The sequence below is a fragment of the Phoca vitulina genome, unplaced genomic scaffold (assembly GCF_004348235.1).
Source record: "Phoca vitulina isolate PV1807 unplaced genomic scaffold, GSC_HSeal_1.0 scaffold14, whole genome shotgun sequence".
Taxonomy (NCBI): domain Eukaryota; kingdom Metazoa; phylum Chordata; class Mammalia; order Carnivora; family Phocidae; genus Phoca; species Phoca vitulina.
This window is the reverse complement of record NW_022589717.1, coordinates 28,479,485-28,499,197: the sequence shown is the minus strand read 5'-3', so window position 1 is coordinate 28,499,197 and position 19,713 is coordinate 28,479,485.

Genomic DNA, 19,713 nt, shown 5'->3' with positions numbered 1-19,713 from the left:
CTATAAACTAAAACGGTATGTATATTTCAGAACTTGTTAATCAGCTACAGCTATTACCAATGCCCTTAAAGTTTACAAAACTTTAAGACATGACATTTTTCATGGCCTTGAATAAATGGAAAGAATCACTATTGAAATATACGCTCATTTCTTCCAAGTTAATCCCAATCAAAATCTCAATGCAGGTTTGTTGAAAATTTTACAAAATAATTCAGATTTTTGTCTGTAAGAATAAATATGTATCAGTATCTCAGAAAATTTTGAAAAATAAAAATAGGGAGTATTTGAGCTATACAGAATTTTAAACAATATGTTGTGGGCAAGAGAATTAATAGGTCAATTGGCATATGATAAAAATGGTTTTTAATCAGTGATGAAATAGATGATTATTCAGTAACTGATATTAGGGCAAATGACGAGCAATATAGGATTTAAAAAAGTCAGACATCAAAATGAATCCTAAAAGGATTAAACTCTAAAAGAAATGAAAGAAGGCAAGAAAGAAAAAAAAATGAAGAAAGGAAAGAAGGGAGGAAAGGAAGAAAGAAAAAGAGGAGAACAGAAATTTGAAAATACTAGGAAAATTAGAGGTAAATGTAAATTTTAAATAGTATTTTAGTATTAGAAAACATACTAAAAGAAAAATCTTTTAAAAGTTGTGACACTCGGGGCGCCTGGGTGGCTCAGTCCTTAAGTGTCTGCCTTCGGCTCAGATCATGATCCCGGGATCCTGGGATCGAGCCCCGCATCGGGCTCCCTGCTCAGTGGGAGGCCTGCTTCTCCCTCTCCCACTCCCCCTGCTTGTGTTCCCTCTCTCGCTGTCCCTCTCTCTGTCAAATAAATAAAATCTTTAAAAAAAAAAAACAAAACATAACACTTAAAAAAAAAAAGTTATGACACTCAAGAATAGTTGAGTATAAAAATACTAATAAAGTATGGAAATATTGTCAACATCACTAGGAATCAAATGCAAGCAAAAAAAATGGAACATCTTTTGGGGGAGGGGCCATCACATTAGATAAGATTATAAAGAATGATGATACCAAATGTAGGCAAGAATGTAGAGAAATGGGTGCACTGCTGTGGGAAATATAAATTGGCACATTTAGTTGGTGTATATTAAATACTAATTACCAGACTTTGAAGCGTTTTGCCTGTGTTAGTTAATACTCAGAATAACTCCAACTTATTATCATCCCCATTTTACTGCTAAGAAAATTTAAGTATAGCTATAACTAATAAATAACAGAACTAGGATTCAAACCCAAAAAATCTGACTTAAAAATATGTTGTACATGATACAAATTTATCCTGACAAAATAAGAATATTAAGGATGTTTGTTGCAGTGGATACAGGCCCATCATCCCTTATCCAAAACCCTGGGGACATATATGTGTCAGAGTTAAGAATGTATCAGATTTAAAAAGATAACATGTGTATACTTTTTAAAAAAGATTTTATTTATTCATTTGAGAGAGAGAGAGAGAAAAAGAGTGCAGAAGCAGGGGGAGAGGCAGAGGGAGAGGGAAAAGCAGACTCCCCGCTGAGCAGGGAGGTGGACACGGGGCTTGATCCCAGGACGTGGAGATCATGACCTGAGCGGAAGGCAGATGCTTAACCACCTGAGCCACCCAGGTGCCCCTATGTGTATACTTCATATTATGTAACACCCCCAGGAGATACTAGGGCAGCACCCCACAACCAAACATTAATAACTCTGCAGTGAAGCATATTTATATGAAGTCAGATATGTAAAGGTTATAAATAGCTTAATAGCTTCATAGTTTTTATTGCCAAATAAATTCATATCAGGTCAGCTTTTATCATCAAATGGATTACAAAAAGGCTTTCAGAACAACTCTTCATGTTTCAGAATGCAGATAAAAGATTTGGTCCTATAGTAGCTTAAAACAGAAACAAGACTGAAAACTATTTGGGGGTGCCTGGGTGGCTCAGTCCATTAAGCGGTGAACTCTTGATTTCAACTCAGGTCATGATCTCGGGGTTGTGAGATGGAGCCCCGTGTACGGCTCGGCACTCAGCAAGGAGTCTGCTTGAGATTCTTTCTCTCTCCCTCTTCCTCTGTGCCTCCCCACCCCCCACCGCCGTCTCTCTCAAATAGATAAATAAATCTTAAAAAAAAAAAGACTGAAAACTGTTTTTAGTAGAAAATTGGTTAAATATACATGTAATATTGAGTGTAATGTCAAGGTCCAAACTTTTTTTAACTTCTTTTACTTGCACATATATGCAAATTTGCTTGCCTGAACCGGATATTTTTTAAATTTGACTTGCAAATTCTGGAACTAAAATCTCCTATTCCTCGGATTCTCCTTGTTGAACATCTTATCATCCACCTCCAGGCTAGAAATTTTTTTGCCAAGTGAAACAGGATCTCTAGCATAGTATTGAATTGGTGAAAAACTAGATTTGCTGGTTTAATGTATTATAGATTGCATGTTCATCTCCATGCATTAGCCCAATTTAAGTTCAAAGAAGTCAACTTCCTTGTTCAGAGAACTCTTAGCCAATATGTCAGGGGAAAAAATTGAAAAGATAGGGCCCCACTTCACTCCACTTTTACTTATTTTTTTCTTAGTCATCAAATCCAACAAAATCATGTTTAACTGTCATTTTTTTAATAGGTGGGGCTGTTGTATAATGCCTTTATATATCTCTCCCCAACAGTACCTATTAAATACAAACAGGCTATCGATATATTAAATATTTGCTCAGTTGGAGAACCAAATGCAAAGGTGCTGATAGTCTTGTTTCCTGTATTCGTAATAAAGACCGGGTTTTTGTTTTGTTTTGTTTTCCCCTAACTTCCTCTTTGTGTGCTACTGAACTCTCTTTGTTAATGCAAAGTCACCGCCTGTATTATTGGCTGATACCACACCTTATTTTCTACGTTGCAAGATAGGTAACTCAGCAGAGAGATTAAGAGCCACTTTCCTGTCACTACCTGCCCGGTTGAGGAACCATTCCTCCAAAAAGATCCAGAATGTTACCTCTTAACTCTTGCAGAGATAATTGCCTCACTTGTACACTCAAAAGTGAATATTTAAGAGAATTTCATATTGTTCATGTAACGAACAGTTAATTACCAAATTAAACTAAACCAACAAATTAGTTACCAAAAAAGGAAACAAAACAAACGAAATAATGACAAGACTCAGACTTAGCAATGCACCTACATTAATTTCTTAAATTATTGTAAATTCAGCCAACAATAAACTTGGGAAAAAACCTCATGTGTGATATCACAAGAGAGTAATCATTAATTTGACACACTCTAATCTTAAATTTTTAATTAAAAAGTATAGGAAAGTATATATAATACAAATATCTACCAATTTACATAATTACTATTATCATGTTTACTTCAGATTACCATATATATGCTTTATTTTCTTAATTTATTCCTAAATATTTTATAGTTTAGTTGCTACTGCAAATGGAGTATTTTCTTTTTAATTTTCTGATTGCTACTAGAAAAAGTGAATGATTTTTGATTGGTTTATACCTAGTTACATTACCAAGTTTCTTATTAAATCAAGTCTGTTTTCTAGTCAGATCATTTCATTATCATTTATAAATAGAGATCACTTAATTTCTTTTTTTTCTTAAAGATTTTATTTTTATTTATTTGACAGAGAGGGACATAGCGAGAGAGGGAACAGCAGGGGGAGTGAGGGAGGGAGAAGCAGGCTTCCCGCTGAGTAGGGAGCCCGATGCAGGGCTCGATCCCAGGACCCTGGGATCCTGACCTGAGCTGAAGCCAGATGCTTAACGACTGAGCCACCCAGGCGCCCTCTCTTAATTTCTTTCTTTCTACTAATTATTTTATTTTTTTTGTTCTTTCCTGAAGGCCATGAAATAATTCCTTTGTATTTTCTCCCACTAGTTTACAAGTTTTGTTTTCGTATTTAAATTTATTTTGTGTGTGGTAGAGGCAAGGATCTAATCTTATTTTTCCTAAAGAGAAAGCCCCCCTCCCTGCTCCACCCCCTCCCCCTCGCCATATTGACTAGTTTACCTTTTTGTAATACCTTTGTTATTCATAACAATTTCCTGCACCTGTACCAAAAGGTAATTCTGGGGAAGAGTTTAAATCTTATGATGTCTGAATAAGTTCTAAGAAGAAATTAAGTCTTAAACCAAAAGACAGTTATATTTATGTGGAAAGATTAAGTTTGTTGTTTTTTTGCTACTGAATGGAAATGGAGACTTGTGGGCAAGTAAAGGTTTTTGTTTTTTGTGGGTTTTTTTGAGAGACAGAGAGCACGGACGTGAATGCGCCTGGGGACAGGGAAGGGGGTGCAGCGGAGGGAGAGGAGGACAGACTACCACGCAGGCTCCGCACCCAGCATGGAGCCCTACCCAGGGCTTGATCTCATGACCCTGAGATCATGACCTGAGCCAAAATCAAGAGTCGGTCACTCAACACACTGAGCCACCCAGGTACCCCAAAGCTTATCTTTTATAAAGATTTTATTTATTTTAGAGAGAGAGAAAGAGCACGAGTAGGGTGAGGAGGAGAGCGAGAGGGACAAGCCGACTTCACCCTGAGTAAACAGCCCAACATGGGGCTTGATCCCATGACCTGAGATTATAACCCAAGCCAAAATCAAGAGTTGGACACTCAACTGACTGAGCCACACGGGTACCCCCCAAAGCTTATTTTTCAAAAGGGTTTATTTTTGCATTCCTGAACTGTAGTGTGTACAATTTAAGTCTACTACAAGGCTAACAACCTTTTACATCATCTACTTACACTTAGGCTGCAGAACTTCAATTTTGAGACTTTTTCTTCCAAATCTGATCATTGTCTGTCACATTCATTTACTCTGTTAGAGAAATCATACAAAATCCTAGGAAATCCAGGTTAATTTTACCTAATTAGTTACTCCAGGAGTTTTCCAAATAGAACGGATTCAATCCTAGTGACTCTAAAGATTGTAGTGAGGGAAAAAACATAAAAAAGTATGTTTTAGCACAGATAAAGCACAACAGGCAAGGTTCTTTCCTCTAATTTTATCCCACAAGAACCTATCACCCTCCTTAAGCTAGGCACTGAGGATTTATTGGTGAGATTGAAAAAAAGCCCCTTATGGAATCAGTGGTCTCGTGGGGGAGGTGGACACTGCTAAGTAATGACACAAACACATATAACATTGCAAATGCAATAAATACTCGGAAGGAGCAGCACCTGCTTCTCTAAAATCATATAACATGGGAATTTGACATCGTCTTAAGGTCAGGGAGGAGTCAGTGAAGAAATGTCAGGAGCTGAGACCAGAGATTTGAATGGTAAGTAGGAGTTCGCTAGGCAAAGGAGATGAGAGGAGAAGACCATTCTGGGCAAAGGCTCTGAAAGGGAAGGAGCCTGAATGGGCTAAGGAATTGAAAGAAAGAATCTAGAGTGAAGAAAATTGTGGTGAGGTAGGTAGAGACCAGGCCTTGCAGGGACTAGCCTGTAGTCAGGGCTGGGTAAGCATTCACTCTCCTTTTTATAAGAAAAAGTGTAGAAGGAAAAGAAGTCTTCCCATCTTGGTCTTCTATAGCCTAGGCCAAAGCAAGCCAATGGGACTTGGAACATACCCAAAATGTTAGCAAGAAAATGGAATTTGACCGAAGTGAAGTCTCCTTTCAAGATAAAAAGCAGTTCCTCCCACAGTGGGGAGAAAAGAGACAAAGGCCTGAGAGCAGAGAAATAAACGCAGCCACAAGATAATGAGGAAGGTGACAGCCAAGGTCACTGAGAGGGATGTCATTTGAAGGTCAAGAACCGTGGAAGCTGAGTTGCCTATGCAGACGGTGCAGAACCCCCTGGAGTGAGCACCAGAATGGGCAGTGTCCACTGCCTGGGCCCCGGGCTCACGTCAGTCGTCCTCCCTCCTAACACCTGCTCAGGGAAGTCTTCCTCTGACCACAGCAGCCAGGACTTTGCTCGGTGATCACCTAGCAGAAATGCCAGTCTCAGCCCCTCTAGGGTTGGTGAAATAGTGACACCATTTCCTTTATGCTAATAATACAAATTACAACCTAGGAGGAAAGAACAAATATATGGAACAAACGGGTAAGGTCATACTATAAGACATACATCTTTACAAAAACACTAAAATAGATTTCAACAATCTCCTGTAACATTCTTGATTCCCTTTCTGCCACTTCTCTATAAATATGGATGGCTATAATGTGTAATGAGGAAGCACAGGTAGAATAATTGCCAGGGTTCTCCTGATTCTCTGCTTTGAGGTGTGATTTTTCATGGGACGGCTTGAGTTATGTTGGGTCAATGCCCTCAAATGGCTTCACTGGGAATTAACATCTTACTTAGAATAACACATCTTCAATGCTATTAAAAAAGAAATAAGTAATCCACCTAAAAGCTATCTATTTTAAGGTTCAAGCCTCAAAAGGAGGATTTGAAAACACCAAGGAGAAAAAAATATGACAAAAGGAAAAATAAATGTTTATTTAAAAAAATGATTCTCTAATAAATGATGTCCCCCTCCTTTATTTCCCCTTATCTAGTGTAGTAACAAGATATGCTATACTATATAACAGACTGGGGTACGGGAGTCAAGGAGGAAGAGTAAAGGGGTGCCTGGGTGGCTCAGTTGGTTAAGCGTCTGCCTTTGGCTCAGGTCATGGTCTCAGAGTCCTGGGATTGAGCCCCATCTCAGGCTCCCTGCTCAGTGGGGAGCCTGCTTCTCCCTCTCCCTCTGTTGCTCCCCTGCTTGTGCTCTCTCTCTCTGTGTGTCCAATAAATAAATAAAATCTTAAAAAAAAAAAGAAGGAAGAGAAAAAAGTATATTTTAGCACAGATAAAGCACAACAGGCAAGGTTCTTTCCTCTAATTTTTTATTTTGGGTATTTTCTTGGTATTTTAATCCTATTCTTCAGCTCTTCTTAGCATAAAAAATAGAAAAAAATATTTTTAGAATTTTGCTGTCCTCTCCAAATTCTGTTGTTGTCACGGCGTGACCATATTCTCAGCTGGGGTGTCGTTCCCTGCTTTATGATGAACACATTAACAGGAGTAGGAGTCTAAAATCACTTCCACTGAGAACACACTTTTTTGCACTGCTCCACGTCCAACATATGTAATTAACAAGAAACCAGACATCTTAAAAACTTTATTTCACACAATGCCCCTGGTTGGAGGATGGTTCCTTTGATTTTTATTTTCTGTAAGAATTTTTCCCACAAGTTCAGGCAAAAAAAAAAATTTTTTTTTTTAACTTTCAATAATGTGTGTAATAGACACACTGTGCTGAGCAGTTTGAGACCTTCTTTGAGTCTAGGGAAAAAAGCACAGTTCCTAATTAACTGCCCAAAGAATGGTTTCACTGTGTGGGAATCTGTTAAGTACTTCTAGTGATTTTTCTGGGACCTAGGAGCTATGACACTACATTTTTAATCAGGCAAGCTAAAACGCTAACACGTTTTGAAGTCTTAGCAGTCCCACTCCTACAGGGCTCCAGATGTTCAAAGTGCTCAAGAGCATCTCCAGAAATCCTTGTCAAGCTTGATAAGTGCATGGGATCGGTACATACTTTAGCCTTTGAAAAAATCCCACCTGTGGATTTTTTTCTTTTTCATTTTGAGACTGTTAAAGGTAGAGGTTTCTAAAATTTACTTTGAAATAGATGAGAAATGCATTGAGACTTGAGATGTACTTGGAATAAAGGTAATTTGGAAGTGTTTTCATCCCTCCTGTTAAGCTCAGAGTAGTAGATAGGAAGAACATGCATGTTTTTATTTGTTTTTGTTTATTTTTTTTAAAGATTTTATTTATTTATTTGAAAGAGAGAGAGAGAGAGCACAAGCAGGGGGAGCGGCAGGCAGAGGGAGAGGGAGAAGCAGGCTCCCCGCTGAGCAGGGAGCCCGATGCGGGACTTGATCCCAGGACCCAGGGATCATGACCTGAGCCGAAGGCAGATGCTTAACCGACTGAGCCACCCAGACAAGCCCACCCATGTTTTTAGACTTCTTCTGATTAATACCCCCCTTTGAGAATCCAAATAAAACTTTGGAGTTTCTCCAGAAAAAGGACATGTATATAAAATTTGCCTAAAATGCCAGAAGATTCACTATTAAGAACCCCTGCTTCATCCTTTCACCATTTATAGTCTTCATCATTAAAAACTATACAAAACTGCTTAAAAGGAAAAAAAGTCAGTCTCTGAGGAGATTGAGCTCGTATCCCACATCTGACTCTTCTTTTTAAAACACTTCAATGTTTCCGATAAATGCCTAAAGAAATTTTAATAGAATTCTTGTTCTAAGCTTGCATTTGAGTTAAGCAATTTGCTCTTCTTTTGCACATTATTTTTGGCTGTCTTCTTTGAATGTTATTTTTAATCATTTGCTGGTGTATTTTTTACAAGGAATTAACTCCCTTTGCCAAATCCAATTAATAAATAGAATGGTCTGAGGACTTGTGCTCTCTAGAAGCCGAACACGGAGTCCAGAATGAGTACCAGGCTGAATCTCTATAACCAGGACTTGCTTACTGCAGCACTCTCTGACAGTATCATCTACTGGAGCCTCAGAGACACAAGTTTTAATCACTGAGAGTTACAGACTCCAGGCTAATATCCCAGGAATGACATGTGTTCTATTTCTGGAACAAAGAAAATAATGATTCAGTCATACAAACATTATTAGCAGAGCTATTTCAGAACCGGGAGGAAGAATGTCACATAGGGGTAAAATATTATTTTGAGAGCCTTCTCTGCAGTGTCTTATGTTAGGTTGTGGGGAGAGACATAGAGGAGTTAAAGACCTGGTCTCTACCCTTGGATTTTGCCATCCAGTTGGGAAGACAGAATAAACACACCAGATGATACAAGCCACTACATGCTAAATTTCCAATCCCTGTGAGAACAGGATTCCCAGAGTGCAGAGAAGAATGTGGTGTGAACTACCATCATCAGGAAGGCTTCAGTCCTGGACGGGTGAAGTGCAGGGTAATAAATCCAGGCTGCAAGAATTACTAAAGGACTTTAGTTGGATATTTTCTGTGTCACATATAAAGAAGAATGTCCATTTACAACGCTTCCAAATGTAGATCGTGGAAGACGAGTCCTTTGATTCACCTAGGGCTTATGCAGTTTGCAGAAAAAGCCACCAACCCCCACCCTTGATTGCATAAAGCTCCAAAGAGAAAATTGCCCTTCCATTCTAAATGAAAGCCTGTAATCCTCACAAAGGAACTCCTACAAATCATTAAAATATCAATTCCTGCCCTAGACATCAAAGAAAAAGTCAGAGGGGCCTAAACTCGTGCTTTGGAATGTCATCTATCTGGGGTAGCTAGCATGAAAGCATCCAGTAGGGAACACCAGAGTCCAAGAGAGCACTGAGGTCAAGAAAATTATTTTGGGAGCTAGAAGTTTATATCGAGCATGTGAAGGAGTGGCTGGAAAGTAATCTGGCTCATGTTACTACTTGCTGCCTGCCCCGGCAGCCACAAGGTGATTTCAAAGAAAAACCCAGCTCTGCCTCCACGAAACGGTGTGAAGCAAGAGCAAAGGGCCTCTCCACTAAGCTTACTATCTGGCTTACTTTCCAGTAATTCCGTTTCACGGTAACTTTAACATTAACCAGTTTGAGCACAAAACACTTATCCTAAGTAGTGTACTCAAAATCACTTCCCACTCCCCGGGCCCCAAATCCAAGCCGCTAAAACTTGAGGTTCCACTTAAACCAGATTTGTGCTACGAATAAGGTCTGATGTAGGTGAAAAAAAATCACTAAGTTAATGATATATTCTGAGGAGCCAGGGGCTAGCTGAATTCTTGGATGGAATCAGCTAGTTTTCTCACTGTCTCACAAACTGCAATCTCTGCCCTTCTATTTCTTCTATGAAAATAATAGTGATAGGTCTATTGGATGGTTATGGTGTGCCCGGCACTGTGCTAAGCACTTTATGTTCATTATTTCAGATAACATCTGAATAGCAATTACCCTGGGCAGATAGTATCCTGATTTTACAGATGGGGAAACTAGTGAATATTCGAGCTGGGATTTAAGCATGACTTCAGAGGATGAGTCTAACTCCACCCCCAGCTGTGTATCTCCTTCCTCCCGGAATGCCCTTCCCGCTCCGCTCTGCCCAACCAAATGTAGTGAAGGCTCAGCTTAAATCCCGTGTCCTCTGCTAAATGCTCCTACTGCCTATATTGATCTCATCACAGAACTCGTAAAGCATTTATTTATTGAACTCAGGAGAACAGCACATTACTAAAACATGGAGTATTTGAGATTTCACAGCCTGATTGCTGTTCAAGCACACTGAGTGCTTACTACATACACGGAATTGTTCTAAGAATTACGTATGGATTAACTGATTTCATTATCGCAACAAAGCTGTGAGGTTGGAACTCTTATTATTTCCATTATATAGATGTGCAAACTGAGGCTGAGAGAAGTTCAATAACTTTCCTCAGGACACAGAGTTAATATGTATGAACACATAGAGTCGTACCAGGTACAAAGAGTGAGTGTTAGTTATTATTACTATTTCTCTCCAGCGCCCCCACCCTAAAACATTCTTGGTCTTCATCCAGTTGATTCATCTTCCCAGAAAGAAACTAAAGCATCTTCCATGAGCCAGATGCTGGGCTAGAAAGTATCATAATCGTCATTTCATGTCATTCATTCAACAAAAATTTACTGAGCACCTACCATACGCCCGGAACTGCTCTAGGCATCAGGGATACACACTGAAAATTAGGGCCTCATCATAACAATCCTGTAAAGAAGATTTATTAGCTCCCTTATTACCAATGACAAAACTGGGGTTCACATAGCCAGTGAAAGGTTTAAGGCTTAAATATAATTCTCTCCAATTTAAAAGTTCCAGGTCTTTCTCTCACAGGAAATAAGGTTACTTCTGTCTGTGATCCACCTGCTGGTACCTATCCTCCCCCATGGGACATAATGCATTTGGAAATTGGAAGCTGTTGTTTCTCTTTCTCATATTTAGGTTACAATTTCCCAATCACATCACCCTCACCCTCAGATAGTATTTGTAGAATATATGCAAGCTATATTACTAGGGAGGCTGCTCCGTTCCTCCCCACAGGAAAGTCTTCAAGCAAATGGAACTATTCTGGTTGGGGGTGTGGGGTAGGGTAGGATGGGTCTCAAGTCCCAGTTTCTCTGCCTTCTCCTAGAGTCCCTAAAGAGACCCCTAATAAGCCCCCAAAGAACTCTACTACTCCCCAGGACACAAGATAAGCCATTGTGATCAGGAGAAACAGCTCTGTTTTCTCTGTTTTTGGAGTCGGAAAGCCTATTTTATTACCATTTTTCATGATTTCCTTAACCCCTACCTGTGTATCACCAACTATGACCCAGACACCGTTCAAAACATTTTGCAAATACGAACCCCTCTTAGATCCTGATTTGAGTCCCAATTTTCCACTTACAAGCTGTGTGATTATGGTCAGCTCAGTTAACTTCTCTGAGCCTCAGTTTCTTTATCTGTTAAATGAGGGTACTATCTTGCAAGGATCCAATGAAATGAGTCATACACCAGTTTAGAGACTATTACAAGTGTTCATTCTTGGCATTTTGCTAACTGTTGCTCTACAAGAGAGGGATGTTTCTCCTCCATGGGGCTCCTGGTCTATGATGCCAGGAGGGGAGGCGGACAAGCCTCAGCTGTCGAGACTGGGTGATAGGACTGGTAACTATGTCTCAGGTTTCAGGAGAGCATGAAGTAGTCAGATGTCAGTTATACTTAGAGAACCATGTGGGTATGTGTGTGTGAGTGAGTGATTACTACAGTAAACCTAGCCAATGTTTAATCCACAGGAGAGTTTAACGTGGTCCCTTCACGATCCCCTAATCTAAATCCTACTCACCCTTCAGGTCTCAGCTCAGATATTGCTTCCTCCGAGAAGCTCTCCTAATTCCCTTTTTCTGTGTGCTCCCACAGCATTCTGTACTTCCCATCCCCTTTTCTTAATAATTTCTCTATCTAGCTCCTCAACCAGACCACAAGCTCTGAGAAGTGCCAAAGCAATTGCACCAAAGAAACATTAACCAGATCGCCAGCCACACCCACCTTTTCAGCATTGTATTCTCAGCATTCAACAAATATCTGGGTACTTAGTAGGGCCTCAATAAATAGTTGTGTGAAAAAGTGATTCTGTATCTGGAACTGAAGAGGTAGGGAGAACTTAGAACCCTCGTATATTTATAGAAGACCTCCAGAAAGTTGCTATGCTAGGAATACGGGTCTCTTCTTATCATAAAGCACATAGTAATCACGCGCTCCTAAAGTAGCTCTGAGACCAGCCCAACATCTAAGGTCACACTGCAAGAGCTTAGGAAATCTCTGTTGATTTCTCATTCCTAGATGACCTCTGCTCACTAGCCCATTAAGGACTTTCATGTGACCGCCAATCCTTGAAAGTGGGCGTCTATAATGAAGGCTTAAATCCAGTTTTGAAAGTCAAGCACAGGTAGGACAGGTGATGCTTTTTAAGAACTCTGAAGTGTAGACTAGCTTGGGAGAAACTGGAAAGGAAGCCAAGCAGTATTGTATTATGAACTTATTTGGAGTGCGGAAGTATCCTTGTCAGTTTCAGAAGGGTCGGCAAGTATTCTGTTCACTGAAGAATTTCATACATTGCAAGGAGATGAAATAGTATTGAGAATGAAATGAAATGTCATCCACAGTGAAATGCAATGTCTGAGAAAGGGAAAAGAAGACAGACAAGGATGGTAGGGACAATCATGGGCAGACAGCTGTCTAGCATAAGTTAATTTACTGGCCAGCTCAATCCAAAAGGATGCTTATATCTGGCTTACAGTATGATATATTACACTCTGACACGATGGTAGGAGGGCGGAGGGAAAAAGACATTTCCAAGGACGTAATATATTTTGTGTATGAAATGCAGAAGCACAGGAAAGACCAAGAAGAAAACTGGTAAGTGTTTTCATCTTCTTAGACTCTTGCCATCCTTGTGTCTGTGCCAACTCCTTCTCTGGAATGAAAGGTGCAGGTGGTTTGATGCATGGTGTTAAACTATGTATCCCCATGGAGGCAGATAAAAAATGTCATTGGGAATCAGCCAGAGATCCGCATATACCTGCACCCACATATAGAAGTGCACGGTTCACTTTCCATGAGAGTCGACGGGAAAGCAAGTCAGCCATGTTACATACGTATTTCTTAGAACATGACTTTGTACTGGGTTATTGGTAAGCAAGGCCTCTGGTTATAATTCAAAAACATTTTAAGGGCAATGAATAAGACCTTGGTTTCTAAAAGCTCGAAATATTCACAACGATTAGAAGACAACTTGACATAGTCCTTTTCTAATTATAAGCAGCCAACAAAAGCAGTTCCTGGTAAGGCACCTGAGACTTTTGTCTTTTTTCCTTAAGTGTACAGGGAAGGAAGTACAGAAGCAATTGCCCAAGAGAAACATCAAGGACGTAATGAAGATAAAACATGATTAGGCCGTATGCCACGCCCCTTGGAGCACCTTGGACAGAGTAGGTGCTCAATACTTCCTACAAATGACAGGGGTGAGGCTTTCCATCTGAAGGAAGACAGGTCTTCTGACATTTGCAATCTATTGTAATAATGATCTAGTGATCCTGCCTTTGCTATCAGCTTTTGTCACAGGGATGTCAATCAGAGTAAAGGCCCAGGAAAAAGAAAACCCAATGTCCTGGGCAGAAAGACTTGGCCCAGTCTGGGTATGGCTCCCATCTCTGCAGTCATTCTACCCTCCTGATCTTAAAGTGCCTTTGGCATATCTTGCCTACTGACAGCTGCCTCTGGAAAAAAAGAGGGGGGTATAATTTGATTTGCAAAGTGTCTGTACTCTTGAAATTTTGGATTTAAGTATTAAATGAAATCATATTATAAATGCACTTTAGGAGTTTATTGTGTAAAGGACCTCCATGGTGTACCTTCTCTCAAGTGCAAACCCTTACCTCAAAGAAAAACAACACAGATAATAATATTGTAACAAATGTATTCTTTAAGATTGACTTTCAAATGGCAGGGTTTTTTTTCTTTTAAAGATTTTTATTTATTTATTTATTTGACGGAGAGAGAGAGAGCACAAACAGGGGGAACGGCAGAGGGAGAGGGAGAAGCAGGCTCCTGCTGAGTAAGGAGCCCAGTGTGGGCTTGATCCCAGGACCCTGGGATCATGACCTGAGCCGAAGGCAGATGCTTAACAGACTGAGCCATCCAGGTGCCCCAAATGGCAGGTTTTCTTATAGTGCAATACCTTTATATTCTGAAACCTGTTTCTGTAATTGTTCTATGTTTCAAAGCAATAGATTAATAAATCATTGAAATACAAGATCTATTCAGTAACTGTGTTTTTAAAGTACAGAACCGGGGTGCCTGGGTGGCTCAGTTGGTTAGGCGACTGCCTTCGGCTCGGGTCATGATCCTGGAGTCCCAGGATCGAGTCCCACATCGGGCTCCCTGCTCGGCACGGAGTCTGCTTCTCCCTCTGACCTTCCCCCCTCTCATGCTCTCTCTCTCTCTCTTTCTCTCTCTAATAAATAAATAAATAAATAAATCTTTAAAGTACAGAACCAACAAAAAGTTTCCTCCTTTATGTTTTGTGAGGTAGAAATCGATTTTAACTATGATTTCATAAAAGAAATAAGAATTTGACAGCCAAACAGTAAAAAGGGCATAGCAAAAAGGACAGTTGGTAGTCTGGCAACACAGAAGAAATATATTCTTTGAGATATATACAACATTTTTGCGTTTAAGAATTGCAACCTGAAATTTTATTTTACAATATGACATTATATATAATCATTAGTTGGATGTTTGTGGTTACATATTTAATGGGATACCGTGAAGTGGAGCATGAATGTTCAATTTATTTTCATATTTTACCTTTATCATTTTCTATTAAACTCTGTTTCTCATAGATTTGTTAACAAAACTGGAATAACACTCTTACTGACATCTCCCTCAAGTTGGAATATTCTGTGTAAACTGAAGCCCATTCACTAACAGCTCTGATGCTGCCCTTACTCCTGGGCCCTAAAGAATCTGGGGGGTGGAATCCAGTACCTAAAAGAAGTTCCTACTCAGTGACTCCTCTTAGCTGAGGCTGGGCAGCTGGAGGCCCTGGAGGCCTCAACTCAGAACCTGCAGGGTTTATGGGGAAAGATGCCTTGGCCTGTGAAAACTCCTTGGACCAGTGCTATTCCGTGGTACAGCACCTGAGAACCACCGTCCTATGGGATATAGATAAAGGTCAAGTTTGCTTTTTATTGTCAACCATCATGACATAGTTAGATGTAGTAAGAATAACAAGTTAATAAAAAATAAATTTTCTGTCTTATAAATGGATAAGTCCCCCGTTTGTGCATTTTCTGCTATGGGTCACACATTGTAGTGGGTTGAACCATTTTCCCCCAAAATGCATGTTCACCCAAAACTGCAGAATGTGGATTTATTTAGAAACAGGGTCTTTGCAGATGTAATTAGATGGAATTAGTTAAGGACCTTGAGATGAAATCATCGGATTTAGGGCAGCCCTAAATCCAATGGCCAGTGTTCTTGTAAAAAGAAGCAAGGACACAAAGAGACATGGAGGGAAGAAGGCCATGTGAAGACATTGGAGTCATGCTGCCACAAGCCAAGGAATGGCAGGAGCCACCAGAAGGTGGCAGAAACCAAGAAGCCCCCTCCCTCACAGCCTTCAGAGTGAGCATGGCCCTGCCAGCACTTTGATTTTGGACTTCCGGCCTCCAGAACTTCGAGACAATACATTTTTGTTGCTTTAAGTCACCAAGTTACAGCAGACCTGGGAAAGTAACACAAACATCTTTTACTTTTTATGACTCAATTCTCTTTCTTCGACAGCATTTGTGGGGAACAAGGTCATTACATTAAGCAAGAGATTCTGTGTGGAAGTTCTTTGTTGACCACGTGACACCTTCTTCACAAACCCCTTGCTGGTTTGCGGGCTCTGTCTGTTGGTCAGCCTTCATCATCTCGACTCCTCACCCTGTGACATTCGTCCTGCTTTTGCTTCCGTTTGCTTCCGTGTGCCCCAAGAACTAGCAGGGGTGTGTTTGTTGAGGAAGACGGGTGCCTCGTCTGCTGCTCTTTCCCACGTGTAATGCCTGAGGAGGCTCAGAGCCAACTCAGTGGCTTTACGTTTGGAAGAATCAGTTATGTTCAGGTCTTTTTCTAAGACAGTCATGTTCTTACTATTCAGCATACAGGCATTTGCCACCGGTATTTATCATTACTGGCCCATTTCAGAGACTCTCTCTCTCTCTCTCTTTTTTTTTTTTAACCAAAACAATGTCTCCTTATTTGGTGACCCTCCCTGGCCCCTGTACGTCTGCTCTGGAACTATGGTAACCCCCTACTAAATTCAAGGCTGAAGGCAGACTCTCACCCACTTTTTTTTTTTTTAATGTTTTATTTATTTATTCATGAGAGTCAGAGAGAGAGAGAGAGAGAGAGGCAGAGGCAGAGGGAGAAGCAGGCTCCCCGCCTAGCAGGGAGCCCGATGCGGGACTCGATCCCAGGACCCTGGGGTCATGACCTGAGCCGAAGGCAGACGCTTAACGACTGAGCCACCCAGGCGCCCCTCACCTACTCTTTTTAAAACAGCCCACATCTTACCTTAATCAGTCAAGAAAGTACACAGATCCTTCCTGAGCACCAGGTAAGGGCCCGGCACTGCACTGGAGGGTTTCATGGGTACAAATCATCACGTATCCACCAGTAGGAAGGAGGGAAATCCCTTAGTCTTCCCTTCCAGCCCTCGGGCTCTCCCCAAATGCTGGCCCTCTAAATTCCTCAGGATACCATCACACCACAGACAGGGCTGTTTCTTTGCTCAGACGCCTGGAGCATCTCCAGCTAGTGTAAAACCAGAGGAGGAAATATGTTCTCTGCTGTTCCTGAGCCCTATTTTTGTCTTTGGGATGCTAATCCAGAGGGTAAGTGAAACCAGCGATGCAGCAGACACACCTTAAAGCCTCCCGTCCCGGGCTGTCCTCGCTGGCCCCCCGCCCTGCCTCGGCGTGCCACTCCCATCCCACACCAGTTCCCAAAGGCCGGGCTGCCGGGCTGAGCAAAACCATCACTGGTGCAGGGACCCCCAGAGTTGCCAGGCTGTCGGGAGAGCTGGAGGGCTTGCGGGGCAGGGTCCCGGGCAGCAGGGGTGAATGGGGATTCTTGGCAAGCTGGGGCAGCAGCCATTGCTAACTTGTATAGAAAAATTTATCTTTTTAACGACCGATACGGTCACACTGATGGGTGCCAACGGATATCGGCCCCGCCTCACTGTGCAACCAACACTGAATAATTGAACCTCGTTGAGATCCAAATTCCTCATGCGCCAAAGGAAGCATATTTGTCCTGCCTCCCTGCAGCATTATTACGGGTCATAGTCTGTAATGAATACCGACTGCTTAATAGCAGAATTTAGATGACTTTTACTTAAACTTTACCTTTATATTTACCACGGCCACCCGCATGACCTTGAGCAAATTATTTAATCTTTCTGTGCTTATTTTATCATCTGCAAAACAAGAGGTAAAAATAGCCCCCCCACTTTATAGGGTCCTTGTGAAGATTACATGAGTTGATACATGTAGGGTGATCGAAACAGTGATTGGCACCATAATAATCGTTAGGTGGCACTGAGTTGGCAGTGACCGAAGTCCTAGAAATTGAAGGAGAGGTGCTGGGCTCCAGTTTGAAGATGAAAGCCCTGAGGATGACCAGATAGGGAGGTTGTGCTTTGCTTTGCTTTGGTTTAGTGGATATTTATACTACTAGATGCTGAGAGCTACCAGAATAAACAGAAAAGACAAAGAGGATTCTTTTTCAACCCTTACATGCTTTCTAAAAAGTTGTATCTAAATTTCTGAGTCATCAGATACCATGCACCATCTTTTCTTGACAACCGTGTTATTTTTTCCACTATCCCCTTAGGGGACCTTGGGAAAATCATTTCACTTTCTGGAGGTTCACTTTCTTTTCTGTAAAACAGGGACAAACAAGTGAGAATCAAGCAAGAGAAGGTATATCAAAGTCCTCTGAAAATGAGAAACATTGTATAAATATTATGGAGGAAGACATTTTATGGTTTATTAAATACATACGCACAAGCATCCGTTTAAGATTGGAAATGCTCCCATAGGAAGCATCAAAGCCTCAAGATAGACAAGACCTATGGAGATACTCAAAAGGATGAGGACTACTTATCTTGAAGGCAGATAGACCAGAAGCCTGGAGAGTGACTTACCTATAGAAAGGGTGAGACAGGATTATGGTCAACTTTTTCCATCTTCACTGATGACAGAATAAAAGAAAATGGGCATCAACACAAGGGATTTAGAGTAGACAGAAAGACTTTTTCTGCTAGTGAGGCTTCTTAAACATTGAATGCATGGCTCAGTTAGCTCAAGAGTTTCTTCTCCAAAGGTCCATAGATGTGGTACTTAGTAAGGACATGAGAACCAGCACACGGGATCAGATCAGGGGTTTGCTAGGACTGAGGAACTCTGGGTGGGAAAGGGAAGGGAACTCCCCGTACCCCCATGCCTGAAAAGATTCCCTATGTTCCCAAACTGCCATGTCCACATCCACACTTTTCTTGAACAAATTTACATTTTTAGCCTCTGCCAATTTACTGATTCATGTGCATCCTATATCTAAATTAGCATTCTTATTTTTTTTTAAAGATTTTATTTATTTATTTGACAGAGAGAGACACAGCGAGAGAGGAACACAAGCAGGGCGAGTGGGAGAGGGAGAAGCAGGCTTCCCGCTGAGCAGGGAGCCCGATGTGGGGCTCGATCCCAGGACCCTGGGACCATGACCTGAGCCGAAGGCAGACGTTTAACGAATGAGCCACCCAGGCGCCCAGCATTCTTATTTTTTAAGGGGTTGTGGCACTTACAGGTTGGGAGCACAGACTTGGGGTGGAAGAGCCTAGGTTCCCATCTTGATTTTGCCTCTTTCCAGCTATGTTGCCTTGGTTAATTAACTGATTGCTCTCCATTGGTTTCTTTACCTGTAAAATGGAGATAATACCTTAGGGGTGGCTGTCAGCCTACTTGGTACAAAGTAAATGCCCCAAAGTAGTAGCCAATATTATGCTAAAGTGACCTCTTCGTAGTTTCAAAGAGGTGCCTCTTAGATCTTGCACTTGGAGATTTGTTCATTCTATCAGCTCAGTGTTTTAGACACATCAACTTTCTAGTCTGCAGTGTATTCCTTTTCATCTTAAAAGAAATGTATTGTCCCAAGAAAGTACATCTCCCTCCTTGTTTACTCTAGTTACCATTCTCTGAACTTTCTCAAACTCCATTACATCTGCCTTGAAGGGAAGTGACCTGGAATTGTCCAAGCGCTGTCCTCCCTAAAGGCAGTAAGCTGGATTGCATAATTTATTAAGGTACCTTCTGGCAAAATGAATCTATGCAATGATTCTGAGGTTAAGGAATTTTTGTTCTCAGCCTGCCTCAATCAGTTAGCAGAGATCTCTTTATAACACTAGAGGTCACTGTTAAAGCAATATTTCAAAAGCATCAGCCTTACATCAGCAATAAAATTGAGAAAGAATCCTTCAGAGCACCGTAAGGGGAAAGACATTCTATGGGTAGTTTGAGGGCAGCAGCTGGGATTTTGTCAAGTTTCTAAATTGAAATCCACTTCTAAT